We start from the raw sequence: 20,746 nt of genomic DNA, 5'->3' as shown, positions 1-20,746 counted from the left end.
CTCCAATTCATACTTTCCACCCTTCTTTGGTGCATTTCTCCTTCTACCACCCCAAGAGTAGTTCTTCACTACCTCTTCAATTGTTGCTTCGACTTGATTTCGAGGGACCTTAATCAATTGGCCACCCGCCCCCGCATCCAAGTTAGCTCTAGACATAGGTTCCCACCCATCATAGAAGAATCTCATGAGCAAGCTTTGATTGTATTCGTGATGAGGACATGCTTGTACCAACTCTTTGAATCTTTCTCAAGCTTCACTAAGACTCTCATCCGCTTCTCGTTCAAATGATGCAATCTTCCTTCTCATCTCGGCGGTCTTTTCTTCGGAAATGAACCTCTTCAAGAACGCCTTGACTATCTCCCTCCATGTCGTGAGAGAGTTTGGCTTGACTTGTTTGAGCCACTTCTTTGCTCTACCCGAAAGAGATTGTCGGAATAAGTGCATACGGATGTATTCTTGAGAAACTTGGTTGGTTTGAATCATGGCAGAAAGCTCAAGGAATCTATCAAGATGCTCAATAGGATCTTCACTTGGAGAACCCGAAAATTGCTCCGCTTGAACCATTCTAGTGTATTGAGGATGAATGGTAAAGTTGGTTTCCGTGACGGGTAGCAAAATCCCTCCCGTGAGCTCATAATCCTCGGGATTCCCAAACTCACGAAACAAAACATCATTCTCTTGCCTTGCCATTTCCTCGCCTTGAGAACTTGAAGATCAAGAATCACTCTCACTATCAAAAATAGCACCAAAACCTCGTCCCTCTTCTTGATAAAGTCTTCGGACTTGTCTCTAAGTGCGGTCGATTTTGTAGTCAATGTAGTGTATAGGAGGTCCTTGAGATCTCATTTCCATCCACCAAAGCTAAGCAAACAATTAGCAGTGACTAGCAAGAGAGTAAAGGAACAAAATAAAAAGGCAACAAATCTAATAATAACACAATAAGAGTGCAAAACAAGCCGTTTCCCCGACAACGGCGCCAAAAATTTGATCGGGGAACAATAGGTCGTTACTACTACCCTAGATCAAATCTACAATTTTTACTCCTATCTAGCTCTATCAAATTTATACTAGATAGTGGCAAGTAAGGGTTGAATCCCAAAGAAACAGGGTAATGCACAATCACTGTGAAATCTAGGATCTATTGCAAGTAACAAAGGGGGTATTATAGTTTGTTTTGAGAAGTTCTATGATTAAACTATCTACCACAAGAGACCTAATCAAGCCAAAAATAAGGAGATTGAACTAGACACTCTAAAATGAAAATGAAAGCAAGACTATAAAGATAATATGGTCAAAAAGCACTAGGGAAAGGGGGTTCCAATAATGACCAACAAGATAACTATGAAAATCAATATGGATTCATGCCAAGGAGTACAAACTCTACTCAAAATAATTCATTCTCATGCAATTACTCAAAGCAAGTTGATGAAATCAATCAAATCTAAACTAGATCATTCTCATGCATCTAATATAGGACTAAAATATCGGGGTTAAAGGTGCACAACAATAACTCCAAGCATTTTTAAGAACAAATCATCAACTCAAGGCAAACCCAATCAATAATCAATAGAAACTCAAGCAAACATAATTTTCACCCCCCTTCCCTAGCTAGAAATCTAAGCTAGAGAAAGGAAAATAGCCATGACAACTAAACTAAACATGTATTCAATCCTAACAAAACTTAACATGATTCTAAATCAAAGAGAAAGCAATGAAACAAGTAAAGCAAGGAAATTTATGGAAGAAAATACTAATAAGAACAATAAAACTAAAAACTAGAGAATAAGGAAAAGAGATTACTATTATAAATGTTGAGGGATTAGCCTAACATGAAATAGTTGCAATAATCTTGAAGAAAACTTGAATATCTTGATTACAAAGATTGAAACTTCAAGACTAGCTATTTTCTCTCTCTAAAAGATGTTCATCTTCTCTCTCTATAAAGTGTTTTTGATGTCAATGGAATAGTGGATACATGAAGATTCAAGCCAAAGGCTATTTATAGTCTCTTCTTAAAACAAGGCAAACGGGCATGGGGGAGGCCTCTCTAGTCAAACTGTCGCGCCCTCTCCATCGTGGGTACAAAGTTAGGAAAACCCAGCTCGTCGCGCCCGCGGCCAATGCTGCCGCGTCCGCGACCCTCTTAGTCGCGCCCTCTCCAGGCCTTCTCCCAACCATCTCTAGAAACTGCTATGTAGCTCAGGATGCACTTGTCCGCGCCCGCGGCTATGGGACCTGCGCCCGCGGCTACCTGTAGCAGCGCACCCTCTCCTTTGCAGCATCTCCTCTTCCTTTGCAGCATCTCCTTTTCCTTGAGTAGCTACCTTAGCAACTCCAACTCTGTTTATAAATCCAAAATTCGCCCACGAGTGTTAGGAGCTATCAAAACACACGAATATGAGGTAAAAAGTAAAAGAAAAGATAAAAGAGAAGGAAAAACACGAGAGGGAGCGAAAAGTAACTAAAATAAAGGTAAAAAACGGTAAGAAGAGATATAAACAAGTGACAAATCGGGTGAATTCTCTAGTGAAAAAGGGTGAAATGGTGGCATAAATGCCACTCATCAAAATCCGGTGATGATTGGCCAACCACATATAAGAAATTGTAATAACTAATTCAAGTACATTATACAAAAGTAGATTAATAAAAAATAATTGTCAAACTCGATAATAATTTTAGTTAGGTCACTTGAGCTGCTTTTGGTTGATCAAGTACAATAATAAGCCAACATGGGCAAAAACTTGAAAAATTTTACTGTTGAAGGTGAAACTATCAACAATATAATTATATACTCCCTCTGTCATGGAATATCTGACACAATCGATTTCGCACACATGCTAATGCACTATTTTGACTTTATTTTTATGTAATTAAATATCAATGAAAAGTATTTTAAAAATTATATTACGAAGCTTTATATTAATACCTATCTAACAACATATTTTATCAAATATATGTTTTTTATAATAGTAAAAATTATGATCAAAGCTAATATATAACTAGAAAAAAAAAATTCTAACGTCTAACATATTATGGGACGGAGCTAAGCAAGTAATAGAAAAGTTAGGGTGCTCAAGTGTAACATATTAATTTTGTAATCTTAAACTCATAGTTCGGAACTTTAATATTTAGAATTTTTTTTAGTATAATTATTGAACTAGTAATAAAACACTCCGTAGAATGTACAACTATTCAAATACTCAGTAGTAATTTAAACAATCTTAAAATATGATTTTAGCACCAAACCTATAAGAGCACATCTAATCAATAATCACGATTGATAATATTAACCTCAGTACTATCATATAATCATGAAAATATTATGATAGTCATATTTCAAACGACTACTATAGAATTTTCAATTGAGGATAAGTAGCATAAGCTCTAAATCATAACTCATAAAAAAAAATTAAAATATTAAAAGGTAGTGATTATATACCCATAATTCATTCCTGGTTTAATTTATCAAACACTCTTATAACTTTAGTGTATGAGAAAGAGTCTCAACTGTCTAAACAATAGTTTGATGGTGTTTTTGCTATTATATTTATTTTGCATATTTATTTATCTGATGATAATTGAAAATTTAGGGTTTTTTAATCACCATAAGTATTTAGAAGACCACATGACTATTTTCACCCACGTTTATGCAATAGTAGATTTTAAGCCGAATTAGAGCTAACTCGCAGATTGTATTGTTTCAAATTAAGTTTTTTTATTAAAGTGATTGTTTATAAAACCTGCGATGTAATTAGTTCTAAGATGTTATGTACTTGTGTTGAATATATAAATTTCTTAGGAATTTGTTTGTAAGTGGTATTTGATCATTTGTTGTTAATAGAGTAATAGTCAATAATTAATAATAAATAATGAATAATGAATAATTAATAATTGATAGTTAATGATTAATAAATGATAATTAATATGAATAATGAATAATTAATAATGAATAATTAATAAATAATAATGAATAATGAATAATTAATAATGAATAATTAATAATTAATAATGAATAATTAATAATGAATAATAATAATTAATAATGAATAATTAATAATTAATAATGAATAATAATAATTAATAATAAAATAATAATAAAATAATAATAATAATTAATAATGAATAATGAATAATTAATAATGAATAATTAATAATAAAGAACTCCTTCACCATGTCAATCTTGAGCATACAACTGTTTTCATTGAAATGATTACAAAGTCATGGAAGCATCTTTATTGAAACTTTTGTCAGTTTTAGTTCAAGCAAGACTCCAAATTCAACACTTATGACATCTAATCTCTGTCTCTCACTGAAATCCTTGATCATATCAAATACTGCATTTGGTCTACAGTGTGTTTTCTTGAGGTCTAGATTACCATAATCATCGTCACTTCCTTCTTTAACCTCTACAATTTCTTTTACCTCCTTATCTGAACTGTCAAGCTTCATTTTCTTCTTTAAATGAGCTATTGTATTTTTCCTGTCTTCTTCTAATGATCCATCAGGTTCTTCATTCTTATCTTCTTCTGGTTCATAATTGATATCTTTAACTTCATCTTTTTTGTTCTTTTTTTGGTTCCTATAATTTTTTAAACTAGAAGATATTAAAACATTTACTTTTAAAATTAAAATATTCACGAACAAACAACCTAATTCACAACATATCAATCTAACTTTAGATCCTAATACAATAAACTTTTATATACTTTCTGAAGGTTCTAGTTCCTTAAGCCTTCTTGTTTCGGGGTTTTCTGATGTCCTGCGGGAGAGTTACAATTCCGAGACTGGAACCGGACGCCTGTACCTGCAAAACAATTGGATACTCCACGTGATTGGAGTTCCGCCTCCAACGGTCAAGTTAGTACTTGCTTAGGGAATAATAAATGCGGAATAAGGTAAATGAGTCTCTCTAGGTGAGAGTGTTTAATGTGTGTCCTCTTGTTTAATGAAGATTAATGAAGGTATTTATAACCTTGGGAAGCGTGCCACTCTCTAGGTTTAGGTTTAACCTAGGGTTGACTGGGCCTCCTTAAGGGTTGGGCCTTGTTGGCCGGCTATCCCATGTGTCATGGGAAAGGACACGTGGCGTGTCACAATTGGTCCATGGTGGACAGATCACTGACTGCCATGTGGCAGGCTCCAATTGGCCAACGTGGAGGACACGTGGCAGAACCTGATTGGTCCACTTGTTAGATGGTGATTGGTGGGTAAAAATCCCAAAATCATTTTTTGGCGCCGTCTGTGGGGAGAGTACTTTTGAGATGGCATCTACGTCTGTACCGACTCCAGAAGAGAGGCATTTCCTGGACGACCCTCAAGTTCAGTCGGATCATGATACCGAAGATGAGGTTGAAGTTGAAGCACACACAGCCTCAGACGGGACCCTAAGGGCCCGACGTACCCGTCACACCGAAAGGAGAGAACGGGAAGATCATCAAACTGGACTCAGTGATCCAGTCGGCGCACCGCCTGATCAGCAGCAGGCGGCTGAAGGATCTGCTCCCATTATAAGAAACGAACTCATGACCTTCATGAGGGGCTTCAAGGGGGAGATCCAGGAACTGATCAACAAAAAGACGCCTGCTCTGACCAAGGAGCAGTCGGCTAGGAAACCTTCCTCTTCAGGAAAGAGGAAGCCTGTTCAAGGACGAGAGGCGACCCCTCATCCTAACTCTAGGAAGTGGGAGCCGCCTGTGCTTGATTTCACAAAGTACCGTTTTCCCACACCTGGGAAAAGGAAGCCCGTTCATCATATACAGGCGGACGGGTCAAAGAAAACATACACAGACGCTCGGCTATTGCTAGAGCAGAAGAAGAACGACCGACTGTCAGAGTCGGCCTCCACATCAGATTTTCAAGATAGTCTGCGCAATACCTCTATGAGGTATACCCAGTCAAATCATGAAAGTCAGACAGATGGTACCTCTCGTCGGTCTGGATTTCATAACGACCAGGCGGTACCAAACTTACCATTTGTACCGCAACAACAATATTTTCTACAGCCACCTCTGTTTGGAGGACAGGCGGCAAAAAATGTCCAACCTATGGACTGGCAGCTACGGTTGCTTAGACTTGGAGAACAGCCGTCAGCTTTCTCCAAGGAAATTATTGAAGCCGCTCAGCCGGCTAAAGTTAAAAATGTGTTAGTAGGCGCCTATGACGGCACTACTAACCCTGAAGACCATTTGATGGCGTTCACCAACCTAATGTACCTCCAAGGGTTGGATGATCCCACTTGGTGCAAGTGTTTCCCAGCGACTCTTAAAGGAATCGCACAACAATGGTTCGGCAACCTGCCGACTGGTTGTGTGAACAACTTCAGGACGCTTGCTTACTTATTCACCTCCAATTTTGCCATGAACATACCTGCAAAGAAGACGGCCCTTGATTTAGGGACGATTCAGCAAGGCGAGAAGGAGGGACTTCGTTCTTATATCAGGCGGTTCAACCTGATGAGGATACAGATTCAAGGGCTACCGGATGAGGTGGCCTATACTGACTTTTTCAGAGGTCTCAAAGACGGGTCAACCTTCAAATTTGACTTGGTTCGAAAGAGGGTGGCGACTCTTCAAGAAGCCTTGATCGAAGCACAAGCCTATATACAGGCAACTGATCTCTGTAGTACTGGAAAGCAGTCGGACGGAAGGAGGTCCGACAAGAAAGAAGGCCGACCAAAGGCGTCGGCCAACAAAGTTGATAAGAAGAGAAAAGAGTTATGGGCGGCTGATTCCTCTAAACAGCCGGCTCAGAAGAAGAAGAAAGAGTTCAAACCATACTCTCCAAAGTATGCGTTCAACAAGGATAGCCAGGCTATCCTCAAAGAAATCAAGGGACAAATCTTAATTGAGAAGCCGGCCCCCATGAAGGGTTTTGCGAACAACCGGAACCAAGATAAGTCTTGCCATTATCATGAAGATGTTGGTCATGAAACTAACGAATGTATCAGTCTCATGCGGTACCTAGACCGCCTGGCTGAACAAGGCGATCTTGACTCCTATGTTAAGAAATCTAAGGGGAATACTTCCTCAAAGAATAAGCAGTTGGCCAAAAAGAACCAACAGGCCGACAGTTCGGATACAGATGATGCAGTCGTCTACACAATTGCAGGCGGCTTCTCAGGAGGCGGCCCCACTATCAGGGGCAATAAAAATAATATCAGGCGGCTAGACGTCAATTCTGTTCACCAAGAACGGCCCTCCAAAAATTCATTTCCTGAAATTGTCATCACAGAAGAAGATTTAGGAGGGGAGAGGGGGCCGCATGACGACCCCATTGTTATTGAATGCAAAGTGGCCAACCAAAGAGTTGGCCGCATCCTCATAGATACCGGTAGTTCCTCTGACCTTATCAGTAGAAAATGTCTGTCAAAGCTCAAATACCAGACTGATTGCATACACCCGGTATCCCACCCTCTAGTAGGGTTTGGAGGAGGAGTCGTCCACCCTGTAGGACGAGTGGATTTACCCATTCGCCTGGGTGAAAAGGGGAAGGTCGCCACATGGTGGTCCGGTTCCTGGTAGTTGAGAAACTCCCGGCCTACAACATGATTCTGGGACGACCAACCCTGAATAATTCAAAAGCTGTCATAATCCCATCTCTTATGTTGCTCAAATTTGAGAAGGATGATGGAACAGTCGGCTCCCTAAGGGAGATCAGACGATGGCCCGAGAGTGCTACCTCTCGGATATCAAACCCACTGTCATGGTCGCTGGGTCAAGTGGTGAAAAAGCAGACCTTAACGTTGAGAATGCGCCTGCTCAGGAAGCAGGCGGCAAGAAAAGAAAGGTTGCCTAGTTGGGGGCCGCAAGAAAAGAGAAAAGATAGCAATCATTGGCAGAGGAGCGGTTAGACGAATTCCGCCCTCAGCCGGCTGGTGAGCATACAGACCTGATCCTGGACGACTCGCGCCCTGACCGAACAGTCAAGTTTGGGATGACTGCTCTGAGAGTTCTGGGTGAAGATTTCCACCAACTTTTGAAAGAATACAAAGACATTTTTGCATTCGAAGTCCATGAAATGCCAGGCATCAGTCCTGACCTGGCGATACATAAACTGGCCGTGGATCCGAAAAAGAAACCGGTAAGGCAGAAGAAGCAGAACCATGGCGAAGAGAGAAGTCAGGCGGCAGCTGCCGAAGTTAAGAAACTACTTGATGCAGGGTTCATTCGGCAATGTTACTTCCCAGACTGGGTTGCAAATGTTGTGCTTGTTAAAAATCCGAATGGTACCTGGCGAATGTGTGTAGACTACACGGTTCTAAACAAGGCGTGCCCCAAGGACAGTTACCCTCTGCCCAAAATTGATAATCTAATCGACTCAACAGCCGGCCATGCTTTGATGAGCTTTATGGATGCCTACTCTGGCTTTCATCAAATCCCTTTGTGGAAGAAAGATAAGAGAAGACGACCTTCATCACTGATCAAGGGTTATACTGCTACACGGTCATGCCGTTTGGTCTGAAGAATGCCCCGGCCACCTTCCAAAGAATGATAAATACTGTATTCTTTGACCAGATTGGGAGGAACGTCGAGGCATACATTGATGATATGATTGTTAAGTCTAAGATTCAGATAAATCATCTGTCGGACCTCCGAGAAACTTTCGCCACACTCAGGCGGCACCATGTCATGCTCAATCCCAAGAAATGTGTATTTGGGGTTGAGTCTGGGAAATTTCTTGGATTCCTCATCAATCAGAGAGGAATAGAGGCGAACCCAGAAAAAGTGCAGGCGGTCATCGACATGCAGTCGCCTCGTACCGTCCGAGAGGTTCAGAAGCTAACAGGTTGTCTGGCGGCAAGTGTCTTTACTTTTTCCAGGCCATAAAGAAGAAGGCAAGGTTTGAATGGGGGCCGGATGCTGAGGCGGCCTTCCAAAAATTGAAAGTTCACTTACACTCCTTGCCGAGCCTGGTCAGTCCTTTGCCCAAAGAAGTGCTTTACATGTACCTGGTTGTCTCTGATCATGCTTTAAGAGCTGTCCTTCTTGCTGAAAGAGACGGCTATCAGCTCCCGGTCTACTTTGTCAGTCATGTACTGAAAAATGCTGAGTTGTGGTATCCCTTAGTGGAAAAATTTGGCCTCGCTCTTTTCATGGCCGTTAAAAAATTGAAGCCTTATTTCTTGGCACATGCAGACGTCGTGTATACAGATCAACCGATCAAGCGGCCATTGACATCTATGGAGTCGTCAGGACGGATGATCAAATGGGCAATAGAAATTCAGAGCCTCGAAGTCACATTCGAGCCTAGAAAAGCAGTAAAGGGGCAAGCCTTTGCTGATTTTATTGTTGAGATGACTCGTCCCCCTGATTCTCAAGTTCCAGACCAAGCCTGGAAGGTATATGTGGATGGGAGCTCCACCTCAAATGGTTGCGGAGCTGGCGTCATATGTCAGTCGCCAGAGGGCGACAGGTACAAGTATGCTCTACGTTTCAATTTTCAGGCCTCAAACAACGAGGCAGAATACGAAGCTTTACTAGCCGGAATCCGCATGTGCAAGGAGGCTGGGGCAAGAAAGATAGACGCCTGTTCTAATTCACAATTGATAGTGAGTCAGTACAGTGGTGAATACGAAGCGACCCATCCGGCAATGATCAAGTATTTACAGGCGGTACGACAAGCAGTCAGATCCCTTGAAGATTTTCATTTGACTCAAGTACCAAGATCTGAAAACAACCAGGCGGATTCTCTTTCAAAGTTAGCATCCTCGGCCTCTTGTGATACTCCACAAATTGTTTTCTCGGAGGTGATGGAGAAAAGAAGCATCGAGGAAGACCCTATTGGAATCTTAGATAGAAGTTCAACCTGGATGGATCCAATCAGGGCATATCTGACTGACGGCACCTTGCCGGATGACCTTCACCGGGCGGCCGCACTGAAAAAACGAGCGTCCAGCTTTGAAATGATAAGGGGAGAACTTCACAAAAGAGGGTACCTCCAACCCTTCTTGAAGTGTGTTACTCCAGAAAAGGGCGAGGGATACTAGAAGATCTTCACTTTGGTTACTGCGCTTCCCATGTAGGCGGCAGGTCGCTTGCTCAACGGGCAAGGCGGCAGGGTTATTTTTGGCCTACTTTAGAAGCAGATGCAATGGAGATGGTGAAAAAATGTGACAAGTGTCAAACGTTTGGCAAGCTAATTCACCGTCCGGCTACTGACCTCACTACCATCCATAGCCCACAACCGTTTGCTAAATGGGGCATGGATATTCTGGGTCCCTATACGCCTGCTACAGGCGGTAGGAAGTACATACTTGTGGCAGTCGACTACTTCACTAAATGGGTAGAGGCGGAGGCTGTCAAGGGAATCAAGACGAAGGATGTGATTTCATTCATCTGGAAAAATATCATCACTCGGTTCGGGGTTCCCATGTCTATGGTGTTTGATAATGGTCCCCAATTTGAGACGCCTATTCTCAAAAACTGGTTGGGAGACCAAGGTATCTCACATTACTTTGCATCAGTCGGTCGTCCACAAGCAAACGGCCAAGTAGAAGCTTTTAATAAGATCATCTCAGACGGTCTCAAGAAAAAGATTGAACGAGCAGGCGGCCTATGGGCAGATGAACTGCCACATGTTCTCTGGGCCATTAGGACGACTGAAAAAGGGTCAACAGGAGAGACTCTATTTCTCCTAACCTATGGGGCGGAAGCTGTTCTCCCAATTGAACACTACGAGCCGACTCTTCGAGTAATGTTATATGACGAAGAGGCGAACTGGGAATCCATGCGCCTGGCCCTGGACTCACTCCCAGAAAGGAGGGGCAATGCAGTCTTGCGCCATGAAATTTACCGCCTGAGAATGACCAGATCATATAACAAGAAAGTACACAGGCGTCCACTAAAAGTGGGGGACTTTGTACTAAGAAAGATGGAAGCAGTCGGAAGGGCTAATGAGTCCGGCAAATTGACACCCAACTGGGAAGGACCCTACCGAATCTGTGAAGAAATCCGGGATGGCACCTACCGCCTGGAAAAACCAGACGGCCAATCCGTGCCTCGATCCTGGAATGTAGATAATCTCAAAAAATATTATTTCTGAATGATGTAAATAGCCGAGAGCTACCTAATAAAAGTTTGCTATTTCACTTTATTTATTTTGTATTAAGAGGGGCATGCTGACTGGTAAGAAGTCGGCTACTCTCCATGCTTATTATTTACATGTTTAATTAATTGGGGCATGCCGCTTGTTCTACACAACCGACTACTCTCCCATAACATAGTTCACCAAGAACTATCCAAGGCTTATGGCCATAATAATCAGACCAGGCGCCAGGCCAACTGATTCAATTTTTAAAATTAATTCGCCTTGTCCCAACATCATAGCAAGCGTCCGGCGGCATCCATCCGGATGAAATTCATCGCAGAGAGCAACTCCCTTTTGGGTGGAACATTGTTCTATAAAATAATTACACGGCACCCATACGACTATCTAACTGAGACAATCACGTAGCCGTTACTAAGACAAGGATAACTCTCACTGGTCCAACAAGTGTTTGCAGTTACCATCCGTGTCAGATAACCGACTGAACTACTTGGGATAAGTACAGCCGGTACCTTCTGAGTTAATAGCCAACAAACATTGGCGAATAAAGGGGAACAATCGGCTGCCGCCACTTGATACCTCTACTACTCAAACAATAGTGGCAGCGACCAAGTAACGATCATGTTTACTTATAGTCGCTCCTTAAAACTTGGTTTGAAACTAAAAAAGGTGTTCATATGTCGCCTGTTCTTACTAAGTTATCACAGCAGGGACTAGCCAGCCTATGCCGCTTGGTGCCTCTACTACTTAAAACCATGGCAAGTGGGTAATCACTTTCCTACTTGGCAAATTCTTAAAAATGATGACGAAACCGCCTGTCTAAAGGAGAACCAGTCATCAAGATATGTTGGAAACCGGTTGGATAAATGGCCGACTAATCGCCTGACCTAGAGACAAACAATTAGTCGTCTAGGGGCATAAGCAGTCCCTACATTTTACCTGTCTACAACTATCGGCTATACAAAATAGTCGGTATAGCATGCAACTGGATATCAGAGTTTTGACACTTAGCAAAAATAAAAGCACAATTCGAAATTTTGACAGAAAAGGCGACCTAAAAAGATGGTCGCCTAAATTCTATTAACAGCCGGCCACAAAGACCGGCATAAATATTCAAGACCCCGACCCCTTGGCGGGTAAAGATACAAAAAAGCCGGCCATAAAGACCGGCAAAATATTCAGACCCCGGCCCCCTGGCCAGGTAAAGCAGAAACAGCCGGCACGTAGGCTGAAGAAAAAGAAGAAAAGCTTAAGATGGGGGCAGATCTTCAACAATAGCAGCTGCCGCCTGGTCAGCATTCTTCTTGCTTGACTCGGCCTCAGCTTCATCTTTCTTTGACGCATCTACCCCAATCGGCACCAAGGCAACAATCGGATCCTCCGCCTCCTCTAGTGCCTCATCCTCAGCAGCCGCCAGGACCTCTTGGTTATACCTCTCAAAGCATTGGCGAAACTTTTTTTCCCAAGAGGCAAAGTCGGCATTTGGAAAGAGGCGGCCCCAGGTCATGCGCTGGATATGGGCCGAGTCCTCCATCATCTCTCGGACCAAATCCTTCTTCTCTTGCTCAGCCTTTGCCGAGAGCTCTGCAGTGAGACTCTTCTCCTGGGTCGCCAGGCGTTCCTTAACGCGCCCCAAGGATTTCTCCAAGGTGTCGTATGAGGACATTTTTTGGCGAAGAGGTCTCAGCTCAGCCTTGAGATTCTGGATGGTCGCCTCCAACTCATTATTTTTCTTCTGGGCCGCCTCCAACTGAGCCCTGATAGCAGAAGTAGCCTGCGCCTGATAATAAAGAATATCAGTTGTCAAAATTTCATTTTGGGCAATTTGAAACATTGCCTTATCACAATCAGAGGCGGCCATAGCTTTAGCAGCCTTTACCTCTTTGTTCTTTGCATTAAGCGGCTTGCGAAGGCCGTTTACTCGGAGCAGGACAGAGTAAAAGAAAACAGGCGTCAGATTTCAAATAAAAAACAGGCGTCCTGGAATTAAAACAGCAAAAATACGCTAAGTATACCTCAGCAAGGAGCCCTGCATTTCCATCCAGGTCAAGGGTACCGACGCCCCTGACCGCCTCTCTCTCAGCCGGAGGGACGGCTTTGATCACAGACTTGGCGACCTCGACCAGTTCCGGTTCCTGAGGGCCGGCTGCATCAAGCGTAAACAAGAATGTTAGATAAAGCAAAAGGAAAGAAGGTCCAAATCTAGAAGGGCAGTTTCATACTTCTAGGCGGCCTGCTAGGAGTTTGAGAAGGAGTGACCAGCTGTTTCTCAGCAGCCGCAGGTTTCCTGGCAGAACCAGGAGAACTCGCAACAGTCGTCTTCCGGGCTTTGGATTCCGGCTGTTGGGAGGAGGAAGTACTTGGTGTGCCCGTCTACAAAAAAAAAAAAACACACGGTCAGTATATGTATAAACCCAACCTCTTAAACATAAAAAGGGGAAAAGGTGAAAGCTGGGAACTTACTAAGGGCGCCTCCTTGTTGGGAGAGTCAGCTGAAGATTGTTGCATGATGGAAGCACGCAACATAGCAGCCGCAGTCTTGGAGGTGGTAATTTTGCTCATGGCTTCCGCTGCATGATTAAATGCTAAAGTTAGCAAAAGTTCATAAAAATAATTTCTGCAAAAGAGCGTATTCGTCAGGCCGGCTACCTCTTGAGCACCGACTGCTGAGGCCACAGGCAGCCAGGAAGTACTCGTCATAGAGCCATTTGTAGCTCGGGACACAGTGCAGGGGTACTTGCTCTCGTACCCCTGTAGTAGAGTCGACCCTGGTCTCTACTTTAAAGAGTCCTTGGTCTAGGATCTCTTTTTTGGCTTTTGGTGGAACAGGCGGCATGCTGCGACCGCCTGCAAGAAGGGGCGGGTCTCGGTTCCACTTGTTCAAGCGCTGGTTCAGCTCCTTGTCTGAACTCTCAATAATAAGGAAGGTGCTTCTCCAATCCTTCCATTTGTTCTCTTTACCTCTTGTCATGAGGTAGCCTCGATGGCTCGTCAATTGGTACCAGCCGGTACCGCCTGCCTTAGGGGTCCGGCTGAGATAGTTCATGTGGGCGAAAGCCTCGAAGTTTGGCTCCACCCCATACATTTCGCACCCGACCACATAGCCGAGAACGTTGAACCAGGAATTTGGGCTAACTGCCATAACCCCAACTCATATCCATCCAGGATCCGCTGAACAGCCGGATGTAGGGGGAAGCGCAGCCCAGCTCTGATGGCCGCCTCATAGCAGCCAAAGCAGGCACTATCGTAACTGGTCCCAGCCGGCCAGACGACTGTGTCTTCCGGGTCTAGCACAAAAACTAAAAAACCAAGGCCCATTACGTGGTTTGCAATAAAGCTCCCCACTTTCTCTTGCATGGCCTTGATTCGGCCTTTTGGAACTGTGCAATAGTAGGGGGTGTTTTGCTCTCTATGGGTGGCGGATGGTTCCGCCCAATTATCCCCTTTCTCTACTGCATGAGAAAGCCTCGCCTCTTACAGGTGGTTGTGTCTCTCCTCTGTGTCCAGAGAAGGATGGCCAGATGAACTAGAGTCGGACTCGTCCTCTGAAGAGTCCGAAGAGGACGACTCCTCCCCTCTCCTTCAACAGGAGCGGGAGAAAATGTAGACATGTCTACTGAAAAATGGGAAGGGACCACCTTGATCCCTCTCTCAGAGCTGTCGGCGGTCAAGCCGCCTTGGTTCACTTCAACATCTGGCGCCTGGTCAGATGTCTCACTAATCAGCACCTGGTAGGAGGAGCTGTCCGAATTTGTGATCCTAGCAGTTCTTTTTGTTCTGGCCCTTATGTTCTGCATAGACACAGAGACAGTTGGACTTTGTATAAAGGGCAAAGATTGGTTCGAAAAGGGGCAGGCGGCACTCCTAGTCCTAGACTCAGCCGTCCCTGGTGACCGGCTGATCACTAACCTAGGTCGTGTCGTGTGCTTCCGTGGTGCCATTTCAAAAAGGAAAAAATAAAGAAAAGTACAAGAATGAGAGAACCGACGGTTACCTGAACGAGTGAGAAGTTGACGAAGTTCTGGAAAGTCTGAGTAACAGCCGACTTGTCAGAGCAGGCGGTAGGCAGGAAGTGTCCGGAATGTCAGAGCAGGTGCAGGGGTCCGAGTGTTCTCTTAAAAAAGTTCTCAAGTGTGAAAATAACTGAGGTCAACACGACCTTATATAGGCTAAATGAGAAGACAAAAGGTCACTCCCAAATTCAAAATTTGAGCGGGAAAAACTCTCGGCCTTTCACCAAGTGACACCTGTTTCGGGGTTTTCTGATGTCCTGCGGGAGAGTTACAATTCTGAGACTGGAACCGGACGCCTGTACCTGCAAAATAACGGAGACTCCTGAGAGCTCCGCCTCCAACGGTCAAGTTAGTACCTGATTAAGGAGTAATTAATACGGAAATTAAAGTAATAAGATCTCTCTAGGTGAGAGTGTTTAATGTTGGTAATCTGCGTCGTTAGCGAGATTAGCCAGTTATTAGTGTTCCGTAATGTTTCTGTTCTTCTCTTGATTTCTTGATCTCCCTAATTAATGAGGATTAATTAAGTATTTATAGCCTTGAGAAGCGTGCCACTTTCTAGGTTTAGGGTAAACCTAGGGCTGACCGGGCCTCTAGACAGGATTGGGCCTTGTTGGCCGGTTTTCCCATTTGGCATGGGTGGACACGTGGCGTGTCTCAATTGGTCCGTAGAGGACGTATCTGTGATTGACACGTGGCAGGCTCCTATTGGCCTTCGTGAAGGACACGTGGCGGAACCTGGTTGGTCCACTTGTCAGACGGTGATTGGTGGATAAAAATCCCCTAATCATTTGCCCCTCACAGGTGGCACGTGACTGGTCACGTGTCGCCTGTGACAGGTGTCGCACGGTGACAGGCGACGGCCTGCTACAGGTGTCACCTTGCAAATGGCCGAGAGATTTTCCCGCCCAAATTTTGAATTTGGAAGCGACTCTTCGCCTTCTCACTTTGCCTATATAAGGAAGTGCTGACTTCGGTCATTTTCACATTTGAGAACTTTGCGAGAACATTCGGACCCCTGAACTTGCTCTGACATTTCGGACCTTTTCTGCCTACCGCCTGTTCTGACAAGCCGACTGCACCGGACTTCCAGAACTTCATCAACCGTCACTCGTTCAGGTAACTCAGTTCTCTTACTCTTAATTTTCTTTTTATTTTTTGAAATGGCACCACAGAAGCACACGACACGACCTAAGTTAGTGATCAGCCGGTCACCGGGGACGGCTGAATCTAGGACTAGGAGTGCCGCCTGCCCTTTTCTGGACCCATCTTTGACCTTTATACAAAGTCCGACTGTATCTGTGTCTATGCAGAACGTGATGGCCAGAACAAAAAAGACTGCTATGATATCAAACTCAGACGGCTCCTCCCAAAGGGTGCTCATTAGTGAAACATCTGACCAGGCGCCAGATGCAGAATTGAAACGAGGCGGCTGCCAAGCCGACAGTTCTGAGAGAGGAGCCAAGGTGGTCCCTTCCCATCTTACCGTTGACATGTCTAATTTTCCTCCTGCTCCTTCTAAGGGAGAGGAGGCGGGCCCCTCTGGGAGAGGGGAGGAGTCGTCCTCTTCGGACTCGTCAGAGGACGAGTCCGAGTCCAGCTCTTCTGGCCACAGTTCTCCAGGCTCAGAAGAAAGACATAGCCGCCTACAAGAGGCGAGACTTTCTCATGCAGTTGAGAAGGGGGACAATTGGGCGGAGCCGTCCGCCTCTTACAGAGAGGAAAACGCCCCCTACTACTGCATGGTACCCCGGGGCCGGATCGCAACCATGCAAGACAAAGTGGAGAGCTTTATTGCTAACCACAGAATGGGCCCGGAATTTTTACTGTTCGTGCCGGATCCAGAAGACACTGTCGTCTGGCCGGCTGGTACCAGCTATGATGACGGCTGCTTTGGCTGCTATGTGGCGGCCATCAAAGCTGGATTGCGCTTCCCATTACATCCGGCTGTTCACCGGATTTTAGATGGGTATGATTTGGGGTTATGGCAGTTAGCCCCCAACTCTTGGGTAAACGTACTCGGCTATGTGGCCGGGTGCGAAATGTACGGGGTGGAGCCAAGCTTTGAGGCTTTCGCCCACATGAACTATCTCAGCCGGACCCCTAAGTCGGGAGGTACCGGCTGGTATCAATTAACAAGCCATAGGGGTTACCTCATGACGAGAGGTAAAGCGAACAAATGGAAGGATTGGCGGAACACCTTCCTTATCATTGAGGGTTCAGACACGGAGCTGAACCAACGTTTTAACAAGTGGAATAGGGATCCGCCTCTTCTCGCAGGCGGCCGCAGCATGCCGCCTGTTCCCCCAAAGGCTAAAAGAGAGATCCTAGACAAAGGACTCTTCAAAGTAGAGACTAGGGTGAACCCTACTTCAGGGGTACGAGAGCAAGTACCCCTAAACTGCGTCCCGAGCTTCAAGTGGCTCTATGACGAGTACTTTTTGGCCGCCTGTGGCCTCAGCAGTCGGTGCTCTAGAGGTAGCCGGCCTGACAAATACTCTGTTTTTTTCACGCCTTGTTTACTTGGGATCTTTACTAACTTTGCTGTTTATTTTTTGCAGCTGACGCCATGAGTAAAATAACAGCATCCAAGACTGCGGCGGCCATGTTGCGGGCCTCTCTCATGCAATAGTCTTATGCCGACTCCCCCAACAAGGGGGCACCCTTGGTAGGCTTCGAAAACTCTTCTCTTTTAGGAGTTGTCTTATGCATATACTAACTCTTTTTGTTTTCAGTCTGGCACTCCAAGAGCTTCTTCCTCGCAACAGCCGGACCCCAAGGCCCGGAGGACGACTGTTGCAAGTTCTCCTGGGTCTTCCAGGAAAACAGTGGCGGCTGAGAAGCAGCCGGCCACTTCTTCTAAAACCCCGGCGGGGCCGCCTAGAAGTATGGACAATCACTTGTAAAAACTTTCACACTTGCTTCCTTCTTGACTAGGTCTAACTTGCTTTTTTCTTACGCTTGATGCGCGGCCCTCAAGGGCTTGACTTGGTTGAGGTAGCCAAGTCCATGATCAAAGTAGTTCCTCCATCTGAAAGGGAGGCGGTCAGGGGTGCCGGCACCCTTGACCTTGATGGGATTTCAGGGGTCCTTGCTGAGGTATACTTAGCATATTTTTGAGTATTTGAGTTCCAGGACGCCTGTTATCTTTTTTGTTTGGAAACTGACGCCTGTTTTTTTTTTTTTGTACTTAGGCCCTGCTCCGAGTCAACAGCCTTCGCAAGCCGATTGATCGGAAAAACAAAGAGGTAAAGGCCGCAAAAGCTATGGCCGCCTCCAACTGTGATAAGGCAATGTTTTAAATTGCCCAAAATGAAGTACTGACCATTGATATTCTTTATTATCAGGCGCAGGCTACCGCCGCTGTTCGGGCTCAGTTAGAGGCGGCCCAGAAGAAGAATGACGAGCTGGAGGCGACCGTCACAAATCTTAAGGCCGAGCTGAAACCTCTTCGCCAAAAAATGCACTCTTACGAAGCCATGGAGAAATCTTTGGCCAACGTAAAAGAACGCCTGGTGAGCCAAGAGAAGAGTCTTACCGAAGAGCTCTCGGAAAAGGCCGAGCAAGAGAAGAAAGAGCTCGTCTGGGAGATGATGGAAGACTCCGCTCAAATCCAGCGCATGACCTGGGGCCGCCTATTCCCCAATGCCGACTTTGCCTCATGGGAGAGAACGTACCGCCAGTGTTCGGAAACATATAATCAAGAGATCCTGGCGGCTGCTGAAGAAGAGGCGTTGGAAGGTACGTTGGAGGAGGAGGAAGAGCCGGTTGTGGCGCTTGTGCCACTTGGGGGTAAGGCATCAAAAGAGGGTGCAGCTAAAGCCGAGTCCAGCAAGAAGAGTGCTGACCAGGCGGCAGCTGCTAATACTGAACTGCCCCTTTCTTAAGCTTTAAGTATTTTTTTTTTCACGGCCTGCGTGCCGTTTGCTTTGTATTTACCCGGCCAGGGGGCCGGGGTTTTGAATATTTTGCTGGTCTTTAATGACCGGCTTATTTTTAATCAAATTTTTGTTTTGATTCAAATTTGTCTAAGTATTCCATATCTAATATCCCATTGTTCACTAGACCGACTGTTATGTATGGCCGAACGTTGCAGACAGGTACAAATAGTAAGTACGCCGCCTATGCCCCTGGACGACTGGTTGTCTGTTTCCAGGATAGACGATCAGTCGACCATTTATTCAATCGGTATTCGAACTATTTATTCAATCGGTCTGACCAAGTAAATAGTATTACCTAGTCGCCAAGGAATTAAGTAAGATAACAAGCGGCGGGTACCGGTTGTTTCCCTTTATTGCCAATGTTGGCTTTTAACTCGTAATTTGTTAACCTAGCAAGAGTAATGGTTGAGAGCCCCTGTTTATTAAAAACAGGCGGACGACTCATACCTTTTAGGCTCCATACTAAGTTTGAGTGACTATTAAGTTAACATAGGAGTTACTTAGTCTTCGTCACAATCTATATTGAGTAGTAGAGGTACCAGGCGGCGTAGGCCGGCTAGACCCCTTGATTCGCCAATGTTTGTTGGCTATTAACTCAATAGGTACCCCTTGCATTTATCCCAAGTAATACAGGCGGTCATCTGACTCAGATGTCAACTGCTACCACTGGTTTGGTTAGTGATAGAGTTATCCTTGTCTCAAAAACGGCTACGTGGTTGCCCTTGGGGACAGTCGTATAGGTGCCGTGTAATTAGTTTATAGAACAATGTTCCACCCAAAAGGGAGCTGCTCTCTGCGACGAATTTCATCCGGAGGGATGCCGTCGGACGCCTGCTATGATGTTGGGACAGGTCGTATTAGTTTTGTAGATTTGATCAGTTGGCTTGGCGCCTGGTCTGATCATTCGGCCGGTGGCCTTGGTAAGTTCTTGGTGAACGTAGATGCTAAGTAAAAGAAGGGTAGCCGCCTGTTAGGCACAGGGTCGGCCAGGCCCTAATCTTTTTAGCTAAGTATTGTGAGTAAAATACTCAATGGAGAGTAGCCGACTGTAAAGGAACAGACGGCATGCCCCTCTGAAGATTGAGTGAAAAACTCAATGGAGAGTAGCCGACTGTAAAGGTACAGACGGCATGCCCCTCTGAAGATAGAGTGAAAAAACTCAATGGAGAGTAGCCGACTGTAAAGGTACAGACGGCATGCCCCTCGTAATACAAAAATTGCATAGTAAGTGCAAACTTTATTAAGTAGCTCTTTACTTTACATCTTTCAGAAGAAATATTTTTTAAGGTTATCTACATTCCAAGTTCGAGGCAACGGTTGTCCGTCTGGTGTTTCCAGACGGTAGGTACCGTCCCTGACTTCCTCATAGATTCGGTAGGGTCCTTCCCAGTTGGGAGTTAGTTTGCCAGACTCATTAGCCCTACCAATTGCTTCCATTTTTCTAAGTACAAAGTCCCCTACTTTGAGTGGACGCCTGTGTACTTTTTTGTTGTATGATCTAGTCATTCTCAGGCGATAGATCTCATGGCGCAAAACAGCATTGCCCCTCTTTTCAGGAAGTGAGTCTAATGCCAGGCGCATGGCTTCCCAGTTTGCCTCTTTGTCATACAACATTACTCGAAGAGTCGGCTCGTAGTGTTCTATTGGAAGAACAGCTTCCGCACCATAAGTTAGGAGGAATGGAGTTTCTCCAGTCGCCCCTTTTTCAGTCGTCCTAATGGCCCAGAGAACATGTGGTAGTTCATCCGC

This window comes from Chenopodium quinoa, unplaced genomic scaffold (assembly GCF_001683475.1).
Source record: "Chenopodium quinoa cultivar QQ74 unplaced genomic scaffold, ASM168347v1, whole genome shotgun sequence".
NCBI lineage: Eukaryota > Viridiplantae > Streptophyta > Magnoliopsida > Caryophyllales > Amaranthaceae > Chenopodium > Chenopodium quinoa.
Note: the sequence above shows the minus strand (reverse complement) of the source record.